The following is a 13,590-nucleotide window of genomic DNA, read 5'->3' on the forward strand; positions in this document are numbered from 1 at the left end:
ATGCAGTTTGAATATGTCTTGCTTGCCTGCTAATACCAACAACATTTATAATCAGTAATTTATAGACCATATAACATCTCTTTTATTAATAAAATAGATGCACATAATTCTAATTCTGAGACAAACATGCTTTGGGATTTGCTCACTTGGAAAGAAATTACGGAATTTGAAACAGTGCAGAGGTATCCCAGCCTGCTCTGGCTCCTCCTAACCAGATCACACTTTTGAATTATAGTTTAACTATGTGACTAATGTTATATCTGCAACACTAAATAAGACATTAGAGTCATGGGACAAGGGACTGGACTCGAATCTCTGTATCAGGACTGTAATTGTTTACCTCTGTGTGATTCCAACCTTCAAGTATCCTGTAACACCCCTGTGATTATATTTTACATTTGGATACAGATCACTGGCTTGTCTTGAAGAGGTTGTTCTCTTTGTGAGTGGCTACTGTGGTAAAAGGAGCAAACAGTTTCTGGCCCCTATGTGACAAATACTTCAGAGATGTTTGATTTTTAAGACAAAACCCATTTACCATGAAATGTATAAATAACTCTTGAAATACATTTTGAAAAATATTTGATATAGAATTACCTGACATTAAATTGGCCAGTAAATCAAGGAGATAAAACTGAAAATAACTGTTTTACTTAGTGATAAGGTCCTTTACATAAGAGCATGAACTGATTTGTAGTCCTGGTGACATATTATGTGAAATGCATAAATTGTGTCTTCCTGTCCAACAATCCAGCCACATGTGCTAGATTATTATTCTTGTACTTATCTCCTCACCCCGTCCCAGTTCCTCACTTATCCTCTGCTCATCAGAACAGGAGGTCCTAGCTCTGAGGTTGTGTGGTACTGCAGCTGCTTCATGGAAACCGTAACCCACACAGTACAGAAGTAGGACTTCAGGCAACCAGGATCAAAGAACCCAACACATCTTGCTTGTTCATGATGCAGGAGTTAGAGAAATAAGTATGGAAACAGTATAGTGAAAATGCAGCAAGATATGCTGGGAACTACCCACCTGGAAAGCAGCTTTGCAGAAAAGGGCCTGAGGGTTTTGTTGAACACGAAGCTGAACATGAAGCAGCCATGTGCCCTTATCACAAAAAAAAGTCAAATGGTATCCTGGGTTGCATTATCAAGTTGCTGGCGGGTCAAGGAAGGTGATATTTCACCTCCATATAACACTGGTGGGGCAACTCCTGAAATAATTTGTCTAGTTCTGGGCTCCCCAGTACAAGACACACTGGACAAAGGTCCACTGAAGACTGTGAAGACACTGAAGCATGTATCCTATGAGGAAAGGCTGAGAGAGCTGAGTCTCGAGGAGAGGAGGCTCAGGGGGATCTAATCCATGTGCATACATGCTTGAATGGAGGGTGCAAAGTGAACAGAGCCAGGTTCTTTTCAGTGGTGCCCAGCAGTAAGACCAGAGGCAGTGGACACAAACTGAAACACAGAAGGCTCTGTTTGAACATCAGGAAATATTTTTTGCCTATGAGGGTGACCAAGTACTGGCATAGGTTGCCCAGAGAGGCTGTGGAGTCTCCCTCCTTGAAGATATTCAAAAGCTGTCTGGACATAGTCCTGGGCAACCAGCTCTTAGTGGCAGTGCTTGAACAGATTAGTTGGACCAGTTAACTTCCAGACATCCCTTCCAGCATCAACCATTCAGTGATACTGTGAAAGACTGAGAGGCATGTGGTACTTGAGATTAAAATCTTTATTTGGGGAAAAAGGGTTAGAGAATGATGATGCCAGAAACATCGTGCTAGGGACCTGGTTTAGGGAATGAATTTGGAGGATCCTGGTCATCTACAATTTTGCAGTGCAGTTCAGAAAGGAATTTGATGTCTGATGTCCTTAGATTGATCTTTTGGATAGGGAATTAATTATTTCAGGCAGAGGAAGCAACTGATTGCTGATTTCACACATGCTGGGGAGGAGATTTAACTTAGGAACCCTTGGGTAAAAGAGCTATCACCCCTATTGCCTCTCCTGAAGTGTTTCTTCTGCTTCATCCCCTCACAAAAAAGAGGATAAGTATCTCTATCCAGTGGACACATGATTTGGAAGTACAAAAGGCATCTTCCGTGCCTTCTAATTGCATAGTAAGCTGCTAAACCACGGACAGAAATTGAATTAAATACATATTTCCTCTTTAGCAATAGCTAAAGCTTTGTAGTGTTTAGAATAAAGGGGCTTCCTACAGAACTTGCTGGCTGCTGTGAGGCAGCTGTGTGCTCCCACTGATTTATACTCTTACTCCACTTAGTATTGGTCATCTAATCCAGGACCTTGATAGCAGAAAGGAAGTCAAGCAGTTTAAAAGTTTAGGCATTACAAATCCCAACACAGCATCACACAATTCATTTCATATATCTTGCCCTTAGTGTTTAACATACATTTTATCAGCAGCTTGTAGGGCATGCAGTCAGACAATTTCCATTATGGCCAGTGAAATTGCATGGTTAAAATCCTGTGCAATGCTTTATAAATTTAAATTTAAGCATAAATGTTCTGTAACAAGATTATTGTATCTGATCTGATGCTTGGGGAAAGCTCACTCATTTTGTATTGTCAGCACTCGGAGCAGTCATTGATGTATTAAGCTCTTACACAAGTCATGCCATCTTACTTGAACCAACGTGCAGTCGCAGGGGATTTTGGTTGAAAGAGTAGATGCAAGATACACATTTATAACAGCAAGGGCAATCAGCTTTGCAATGGATTAGTGAAGAACATGGTAAATTTCCCATCACTTGGAGTCCTTTTGTCACTGTCAGACGTCTTTTTAAAAGAAACAATTTGTTTCGATAACACTTTATTGGTTATATGCACAAATAAGGAGAAGAAATCTACAGTTTTTATGCAGCAAATTGATCTAGATTAGGACAGTTTCCACTTCTATTTTTAGCTATTTATGCTAAATAAGGTTATAAGAAAAACAAAACAAAACAAAACAAACAAGAATTGAAACGGTGATACAAACTACCAGATTGTTTTTCTGAAAACTACTAAAACAGTAAGTGAGCTTTAACAGTACTGTCCTGAAATTGCTGCTTTAACAGTGGTACCTCCCGTAGAAAATCCATTTTACATCTAGGCCAAATTCTGAAAGGCCTGACTCCATGGGTGTGCTCAAAACATTTTCCTCATGGAAAAATTTGTTGACATATTTTAAAAACATTGGCATGCGTGTAATAGATCTAGCACTTACTTAAACACACACTAGAATTTTCTGATGCAAATGCCTTTTGTCAAAATGGGCTTTGCAAGCATAAACTCTATTACTTACATGTGTGAATGCTTATGCCCACGTACTTGAAAGCCCCTTTCAAAATTCAGTCTATTAAATAAACGCACAAATTAGCAAGACTACTATGGCTCTCCAGCTGAAAGCTTTCCTTTAAAATAAATGTGATATTTTACTAGAAGTAAATGGAAACACTTAAAGAAGTGGGTTGATAAACAGTATTGAGTTGGGGTAGATTTGTAGCAATTGATGTTTTGACAAAATTGGAGATGCTGAAGCAGGCATTTTAGTTTGACTTAGCTAAAATAAATTGCAGGAGCCCAACCTAGACATGACAAAGTCATGAATCAACTTCTCCGTCTTCTTCAAGGAAAGATCTCAGGCTTGTACTGTACCTGTGATGGTGAAAGGGAGTTTGAATATTACATGAAGATGGCTGTCAAAAGGCAGCTCTTAATTCAATACCACATCAAGGGTTTTCACGCTGACAGAGAGAATATGATGTGGCTAGTCCTAGAAAAATATCATAGAGAGATAACTCTGCTCTGTCTGTTCTTTACAACAATTATTGAAACGCTGACTTCATTTATATTGTGATTTGTTAAAATAAGATACTGGAAATACCTGAGGTTTTTTGAAGATTTCTAATAATTTAGATGTAGAAAACATGCCTACTTCCTACTTTTTAAACTAAAACTTTAAATTTATAAAAGATTGAAGAATCTGTCTATTAAGACCTTTACTGCAAAATTCAGGTTCCAAATATTGAAGTACACTATTGCTTCTAATGTTATATTGTATTTCCAAAAAAGACACATATTCGTTTGTTTGTTTGTTTTCGTTGTTTGGTTTGGTTTGGTTTGGTTTGGTTTTGCTCATTTGAGATGGGATTCATGACTTCTGTTAATTGAACTGAAAATAAACAGGCACATAGGACCTGGCTGTATTAGTTACTGCTAGTTTTAACAGCCCAATATAAGAAAACTTCATATTTGGGCAGGCATAAATCTTGGGTGACCTTTAGTTATTAGAAACGAAGCAGTACAGACCTTAATCCACCACAGCTAGGAAAGTTAAATATTGTGACAGTTCTTAGATCTTGCATTTGCTGTTATCAAGCCAAGATGCACATTAAAAGCTACCTGAAAATTGTCACTGATTTCAGTAAAATTTTGGTAAAATTCTTCCCTCATTCTTCAATTATCTTGTACTGATTCTGTCCTTAAGACTGCATTCCAATGAATCTACAGCCTCTTCTATGGCATGGCAGTCATGTGTCCCTTGTCTCCCCTTCTTGTTGCTGTATGTGAGCCATATATGCATGATGTTTGGGATATTGCAGACTGCCAGAATTTTGCCTGATGACAGTCCTAGTAAAAAATATTGCATAGGAGAAAATGGTTGGATGATGGGGGTTTTGTTTGTTTGTTCAGTTATGGTTTTTTTGTTTTAAGACAGAGAAGTCTACTGAGTGATTATGTCTATCATAATAGTTTGCCAATTATAAGATGACTGTAAAGAGGATCAGCTCTCCTTGCTGATCGACCAGGTGAAGATGGGTATCAGGAAAAAGCTTTCCAACCATAAGGATAGTGAAACTATGTGTAACAGATTACATTTGGGTGCTCTGGAATCCCCTTACCTGGATATTTTCAATAATAAATTAAACAGACTTCTGGTTAGTACGGTCTTGATCTTGTCTCAGAAGAAAGGACTAGGTGAATTCCTGACTCCTTCCTGTCCTGTATTTAATATTTTCCATTTTATTTTAATATTTTCTATTTTATTTTAATATTTTCCATTTTATTTTAATATTTTCCAATTCAGGCTAAGTTTCTTTCATTAAAATGATTGACTTACAAAGTCTATGCTTTATAGTATTTGATATTACATTATTTAGTGAGCTATTGTCAAATCCTTTGCAGAAGAGGCTTATTTAACAGACCCCATCTTTATTCCTTTGTTGTTTGGAGGCATAGTAAGAGCTCTGACAATAATGTGTAAGATATATATTTAATAATAGCTCTATTTAATTTCATTAGCTGTGTGATTTGACCTGGGTTATCATGTATAGAGACCAGGTCATTCAATGAGACACGCTGTTCCTTTCTCATTTTTGCTAATGACTTGATTTCACATCTTTGGGGGTCAGTGAAGAGAATGAGTACCCTCAGGTTTTATAACACAGAATCACAGAATGGCTGAGGTTTGAAGGCACCTCTGGAGATCATCTAGTCTAACACTCCTGGTCAAGCAGGGTCAGCTAGATCAGGGTGTCCAGGATTGTATACAAACAGGTTTTCAATATCTCAAAGGATGGGGACTCTGCAGCCTCTTTGAGTAACTTTTCCAGTGTTTGACCACCCTCATGGTAATTTTTTTTTTTTCATATGTTTGAGTAGAACTTTATGTTTCAGTTTGTGCCCATTGCCTCCTTCCTTTCACTGGATACAACTGAGAAGAAACTGCCTCCATCTTCCTTACACACCCCATCAAGTATCTATTGTACACACTGATAAGATTCCCTGAGCTTTCTATTCTCCAGGCTGAATGGTCCCAGTTCTCTCAGCCTCCCCATGTATGTCAGGCTCTCCAATCCCTTAATCATTTTTGTGGCCTTTTGTTGGGCTTGTTCCAGCAAGTCCATGTCTGTCTTATACTGCAGAGCACAGAACTGGACCCAGCACTCCAGGTGTTTCTCACTGGATCTGAACTGAAGGAAATAATTACCTGCCTTAACCTGCTGTCACCACTCTTCCCAATGCTGTCCCAGAATGTTCTTGGTATTTGCTGTGAGGACATATTGCTGTGTAACAGTCAACTTGTGTCCACCGGGACCTGTGGATCCTTCTCTGCCATGCTGCTTTCCAGCTGGTAGCCAGTTGGTACTGGTGTGTGGTGTTACTTCTCTTCAGTGCAAGACTTTGCATTTCCCTTCGTTAAACCTCTTGAGACTGCTGTTAGCGAAGTTTATTATGTTTTAACAATGATTAAAGAGCATGTACCTAATCCAACTGTTGATATGTCACATTTTACTTACATACTGTTGAGTGTTGTATCAGTCAATACATAGTAAATGTCACTTTATTTTTGCCATGCATTTTCATTGTATAGTTACGTAATTAAAAATAAATCAGTAAAGTTTGGATACTTCTCATCTAATTTAGCTGTTTCAAGTTACAGTCCAATTTTCAAGCTTAATTATAAACTTAGGTAAATCTACCTTAGGAATGGTTAAGGGAAAGGAAGATCTCCAAAGCAGGTTGCATTCCATCCTTAGAAATACATCTAAAACACATGGGTTGAATCACTATTCAGAAATAATATTGCTCTTGAATGACTACAGATGGAACCTGTGTGAGCAGTTCAGATTTAACAATTAGAAATAGATGAGCAACAGTCACCCTAAATAAGGGGGTCTGGGCATATGTTGTCATTCTTACTTAACATGGATGAAAAACATGTGAATTTACCCAGCACATAACAACCCTCTCTACACCAGCAAATATTTTCCAAGCTTTGCACCATAAAGAATTTTAAAAATTATAAAAAATTATTTTTAAAGTATTGACAAAATGTCCTTTAATTTTAAATGTTTGGAATTATGCTGAAGTGTCTTTCACTAAGTTTCAAAAGCTCTAAAGCAAAATTTCATTATTTTGTCTGGCCTTACACACTAAAATATGCTCCCCTCAAGTTATCATCTAAATTACTGTCCATACTGGTCTCCAAAGATTGATCCATTTCTGTACTACAAAAATGTAATAAAAAATCAAGTTACATCTGGTTTGATTTCCCTGTAATGAAACAGCCAATTGCCCCATGTCAGAAAAGATGTACTGTAGGTATTCTTCTGGGATTTTACTTGGCTTTTGCCAGTCAATAAAGAAATAAGATCTAACATTTCATTTATAAAACATGAATTCCACTGTGTTAAAGGCATCTGGAACGGAAATAGTTTTTTTCTTTCATATAAAGAATATTTTAGCTTTTTTTTTTTGCTGTCTACCATTAAGAAAACAAAAAATTGTAATTTTTTGATGGGTATGCCTATTTTGCAATGCAACAAGATAGTTTTCTGCAGTGTATTGTTTACAAATGCTAAACTGACTATATCAGGAAAGAGTTAAATACAATTACTGTAAGAAGAAACTTCACAAGTGAGATGAAGGATATTCCAGTTTGCAGTAGGGGGATTTTTAGATGTACAAATTACCATATTGTAACAAATTTCTCAAGGTACAATTTTTATTCTTCAATTATTTAACTTCTGCGAATACTTCAGTATTTAATTTGACTCAGCTTTTCCCTTGTATTTATCTGTTGCCTTAATTGTCTCAGGTTTTTTGTTTTGTTTTGTTTTGTTGTAATGTTACTGCTCATCGAAATCATGCCTTTGATCACAGGTAGCTCCATTTAGCATTTGGGTGGAAGACACAAGAAGACATGACTTCCTCTGCTTGGAAAGACAGTGCAGCAACTTTCTTGGAAAGAACACCTGTGTCTGCAGACACTGTTCATTGTTTGCACCAAAATTCACATCAGAAGTGTTAAAATGACATTAAACCTAGCAGCAGCACATACTTTAAACTGAGATGTTAAAGGGTTCAGTTTATCCACTCCCTCTGCACCAGGGATGTCAAACTCATTTTCAGCAGAGGCCACATCAGGCTCATTTTTTTTTTTTTCAAATGGTTGAAAGTAATTTTAGGACTGCATAAATGTAACTGCTCCTACATTTACACAGTCCTAAAATTACATTTGGCCCTTTGAAGGCAATGATGAGGCTGATGTGGCCCCTGCTGAAAATGAGTTTGACACCCCTGCTCTGCACTATCTGGTCAACCTGGTGCATCCCTGGGCCCTGACCTTTCCTGGTTCCTACTAAATCTTTAACTGTCTCTTATCTTATTACCAAGTGTCTTAATGCTGAAAAGAGACATCTCTTTCTTCCTCCACTTTAATGTTTGTCACCTCCTCTCTTGCAATAGCCCAGAGACACTATTCTTCACCAAATCACACAGAATCACAGAATGTTAGGGATTGGAAGGGACCTCAAAAGATCATCTAGTCCAGTCCCCCTGCCAGAGCAGGAACACCTAGATGAGGCTGCACAGGAATGTGTCCAAGTGGGTTTTGAATGTCTCCAGAGAAGGAGACTCCACAACCTCCCTGGGCAGCCTGTTCCAGTGCTTTATCATCCTCACTAAGAGGAAGTTTCTTCTCAAATTTAAGTGGAACCTCTTGTGTTCCAGTTTGAACCCATTACCCCTTGTCCTACCATTGGTTGTCACCGAGAAGAGCCTGGCTCTATCCGCATGACACTCACCCTTTATATATTTATCAACATTAATGAGGTCACCCCTCAGTCTCCTCTTCTCCAAGCTAAAGAGACCCAGCTCCCTCAGCCTTTCCTCATAAGGGAGGTGCTCCAATCCCTTAATCATCTTTGTTGCCCTGCACTGGACTCTCTACAGCAGTTCCCTGTCCTTCTTGAACTGAGGGGCCCAGAACTGGACACAATATTCCAGATGTGGTCTCACCAGGGCAGAATAGAGGGGAAGGAGAACCTCTCTTGACCTACTAACCAACCCCATTGTAATACACCCCATGATGCCATTGGCCTTCTTGGCCACAAGGGCACAGTGCTGACTCTATTCTTCTTTATCCAGTTCCCTCTCCAGTCTGCAAACTGGGCAGGAACATGCCCTTTTGCCAGATGACCAGTGCGTAAATGCTGATTGATAAAATGGCTCATCTATCCTGTTCCTCTGCCTGTCTCTGAGCTTCTGTCTGCCAGGTGGACCAAAAAAAGTCCTTTGCCCCTCCACAGGCCAGAAACAAACTAGTGCTGTAGGGCAACGTCTCAAATGTGTTTGCAGAAACGTGCTGCTGTGCATGCCAGAATCTTGATCCCTCACTCATCCCAGCATATTTTTCTCTGAAAAAGCAATGAATCCCCTTTCTGTGTTCCTGGGGACCAAGAAGCATACCTTTCTGCTGGTATGCTTGGGCCAGAATAAAGCCTAGAGTACATGCTTCTGAATTTTCTTGTTTTAATATAGTCTGTGTCACTCACAGGCAGTATATTAAAGTCTTGGCTCTAGCTGAGAGGAATCCAGGTAGGTTAATTAATTAAACATTTTCATACTGGGGGTTACAAGACCTTTCAGGTCCACAGAGAACATACAAATGATACCATCCTCTGGGATAATACATCATGCTTTTTTTGCCTCTATGGCTGCCTTTATGCATGGCCTCAGTCTGGATTTTTAATATTTCTGGAGGTTATTGCTGATCAAACAATGTTCATGAGGTACTTTGACAATTTTTATCTCAGCCTTTGAAAAACAATTTGTAATTTTTACATAACTTCATCTCTGACCTACCCTCCACATCTTTACCAGAGGCATGAAAAACCATCCAAGATCAGTTCAGAAGAAATTCCCTAGTAGTTAAGAAGAAAATCCCTTCTTAGTGTTGTTTTGTATGAAGTACTTTCTCTTTGCAATCTCTCTTTTTTTTTTTTTTTAATAAAAACAGATGATGTATAAATAGATGAAGCAAATATAATCTACGCCTAAATGACATTCAACATTATGCCAACTCAGTGCACCACTCCTATTAGCAGTTTTCAGGGACGTTTCAAATGACAAGTTTAAAAAATTGCCAAGAACAATGCTCCAGAAATTTAGATGTGAGTGATGAGCTCTGAACCAGCACACTGGCACTGCAAATCTCTTCACTTCATGTGCTTCTTCTTGCTCAACGTGACATCACACTCACTGTGAAATAAACTCTTCTTCTTCTTTCAAATTCTGACAGAATTGCATTGCTGAGCTTGGAAGGTGAAGCTTTTGAGGAGCACCATAATTTACCATTGTGCCAATTCTGGGCCCTAAATTAAAGGTTGCAGTGACAGTAACTACTGAGAAAATTAGAATGCTAGCATGGAAAGTCTTTTTTCTGTTATGGTAGAGTATTAAATTTTCTCACTACAAGTATTCAGCATTAACAGCTGAGCTCCTAGCATCAAAATGGATGGAGAAAGTGAAGGAGCTTGTTAGAACATGAATTAATCTTTATGCTGCAATGGACAGAGGTAGTGCTATATTATTCATTTGGGTGGAAATTTTCAAGTTGATTTCCTTTCAGGTTTGTAGTTACATACTATATTTTTCCTTGAATCACATATTATCAGGGTAATGAAGGGGCTTTAGATTTCATTTCAGCCAAATTCAGGTTTGTTTCTCCAAAAGGGATTTGCTTCTTTACTTATCCTATGAAGGAAGAGTTGTTCTGAAACACCGAGACATTGTACTGACTGTGCTGACTGTTGTCTGTCACTTGGCTACTTTTGCAAAGCTGCCTTGGGTGGGACGGATTCTCTAATGGAGAACGACTTCTCTTGGAACAGGCCCAAGCATCAATTTTACTAGCAAGCCAAAATGAGGGAATGTAGGACAAATATTTAGTAAGTGTAAAGTAAAATTTAATCTCAGATGTTTTTCCTTTAATGAAGTGTTATAGTTCTGTTATTGAAATATATTAGCATAAAGAAACACTTTTAAATGAGACAATCAGTATTAGCAATCATAGCTATTCTCCATAATAGTTTATTTACATGGTGTAAATAACTCAGACAAAACCAGTTCTGAATAAATCTTGTTTTGTTGCATTGCTACATTTATCTTTTTGTATTTCCATACCATTGCGACTGGTTTTGAGCTTCTGTATCCTTGAATGAAACCTTTGTAAGTTGCTTCAGCTGGCAGTCAAGTGATTTCCTTGTTTTTGAATTGCGGTGCTATATATTGCAACAGAGTTTCTGGGCTGGCTGACTCTTTGCATGTGACTCCTCCTAGACAGGTAGGGCTCCAAACTCAGCAGACAAACCTGTGAAGATTTTGTTATGTGAGTTCATATATTTCCTGCTCTAAAAATATGGACAATATTTTTTGCAGCACCAGGAGGGGACGGTACTTGCTGTCATAAACAGATGGTTTTCAATATATATTGAACTCATTATATCCACACCTATGCTCCCAATATTTTTTTTTGTTTGTTTTTCATCTCTGAGCTTCTGTAGCTCACAAGTTCACTATGAAATTATGTAGATAGTCAGACCCATGAAATCTAGCTGTTGAAGTCACAGTATCACAGTATCTCAGCAACATTCTTGGCTTCTCTTTTTCATCCATTAAGATAAACGTTTACTTCCAGAGGACCCTCTTTTAGCCATAGGAAAGGAAGGAGGAAAACCACTCCAGCAAGAAACTGAAGTGAGATCTTACTGTGACTAGCTCTGATGGTTTCAACAATAGTTCTCATAGGAATTGTGCAAGTGAAGTTCTTCAGTTCTCATCCCTTTCTGTGGCTCGCAACTGTGAGTAACATCTTAGTTTTAAGGATTTCATAAAAAATCAAACAGGATTTCCTTTTACTGCAAGTAAAAGCTGCATTTTATTCTCCCTGCTCCACTTTTTAGTACTTTCTTTTCTGGAATATCAATAGAAATATGTGGCCTCTCCTCATTGTTGCTGCTACACCTCACCATTTGACTCATTTTGTCATTACTGGAATCACTACTAATGCTGTTTCACTAGTTTCAGAAATATTAACGTATGCCCAAAGCTATCAATAGCAAGAGGAATATAAACTTTGTAATTAGAGTCTAGTTTTTCATTTTCTGTTGTATCTTTTCCTTCTGCTTCTTGTTTTGCATCCTTATTAAAGCTGAACATGTCCCATTACTTAACCATATACGAAATACTTATCAGAATAATAAAGTGTTCTATGCCAAACATAGTTTGTACCGTAGTTTGTACCGCAGCTTTAGTTTGTACTTCTGCTGCAACAATTACTTATTTTATGTTTTACCATAACAGTGTTATACTGCTCCTATGTACACCATAATTGTAAAACACACTGTGCTTCTGCATTCATTTAAAGAGCAACTACTTGATAAGTACAAAGTAATTAAGCAATATGACATGACAGGCAGTGCATTTCTGGGGAATTATTGCACTTCTCAGATGTCTTGAAAGATACGAGGTTAAAGGTTGAGTGACTTCAGCCATCTGAGAAGTGGAATAATCCCCCAGAAATGCATTGCTTACCGTGGTTTATTGCTATTATGAAATGGAAATTATGAAACCAAAATAGGAGGAAAAGATTAGATCTGTGCATTTATGGAGGATTACTTATACAGGTATGACATCACTGTCAGCTCTATATGTGCCCAGAGAGTTCTTAAAGACATTTCAGAATTAGCACGTGAACAACACAACTCATCCAAAACTGCTGTTTCAGCACTCCTCAATTACCAACTTTACCTAGACCAGCCCCCCAACATTTCCCTACAAAATCATATTTGTATTCTCGGTACAGATTTTGTCTCTGATACTAATCACACAACCTCAGGGGGTGTGGTTATTCTGAAATAATCATACCCCCTGGAGGATTAGAGGCATTTGGTTGCTTCCTTGCCTTGTAACACCCCAAGGTCATTATCTCATGATAATCACATCTCCTGGAGTTGCCTTATTGCTTAAGTGTAACACTAAATTTTAATTACAATGAAATAGAGCTCTTCTGGTAGTTTATACAACATCCTGTGTGCACAAAGCCAGATGGAAATAATGCCTAGCTTTTACTGTAATAGCATGTGGTGGGCTTGTACTCCACTGCAATAAATGATTATGTTTTTGTTGGATTTTTGATGAGAAAATAATTTTGAACCGAATTTTCAGTACACTGCTATTAAATTTAGTTTGACATCTTATCATTCTTCTGATTTGTTGTAAATTCAATTTAAACTAAAAAATATAGTGAAGAAATATATCAATAACATTCTAAGTCTCTGATAATACTAATATTCACTATTGAGCTCCCCTTGAGTTTCTTCAAGCTAAGGAGCATAGTATTTGGCTCTTCAGACATCTCAAAGAGACATCAGTAAGAAATTATCTTTGCATTGAAAACTGAGATAGAGTTTTCCTGAGAAATGTTTAATTTCATAAAGAAATTTAAAATTTGAAGTCCATGAGTTTCTTCTCTTGTCAAGCAGAGTAAAATACTATAAGATGCTTTTGCTTAAGAACATACATGCATATGTATTTATTAAACATTTCCAGTTGTTTATACAGCAAGGTCTTAAAACATTTTTAAACCCCTTTCTGCTTTAGCTAGAGAAGTTTTCTTGTTTTGTATTTACTGGTCCTTGGACAGGATGTTCTATTTGGGGGTATGGAAAATGCAGTGTTTCAAATCAAACAGCTGCAAATGTATAAAATAATGTTTAAGTCCAATAATTTAAATGG

Source organism: Nesoenas mayeri, assembly GCF_963082525.1.
Source record: "Nesoenas mayeri genome assembly, chromosome: 1".
Taxonomy (NCBI): Eukaryota; Metazoa; Chordata; class Aves; order Columbiformes; family Columbidae; genus Nesoenas; species Nesoenas mayeri.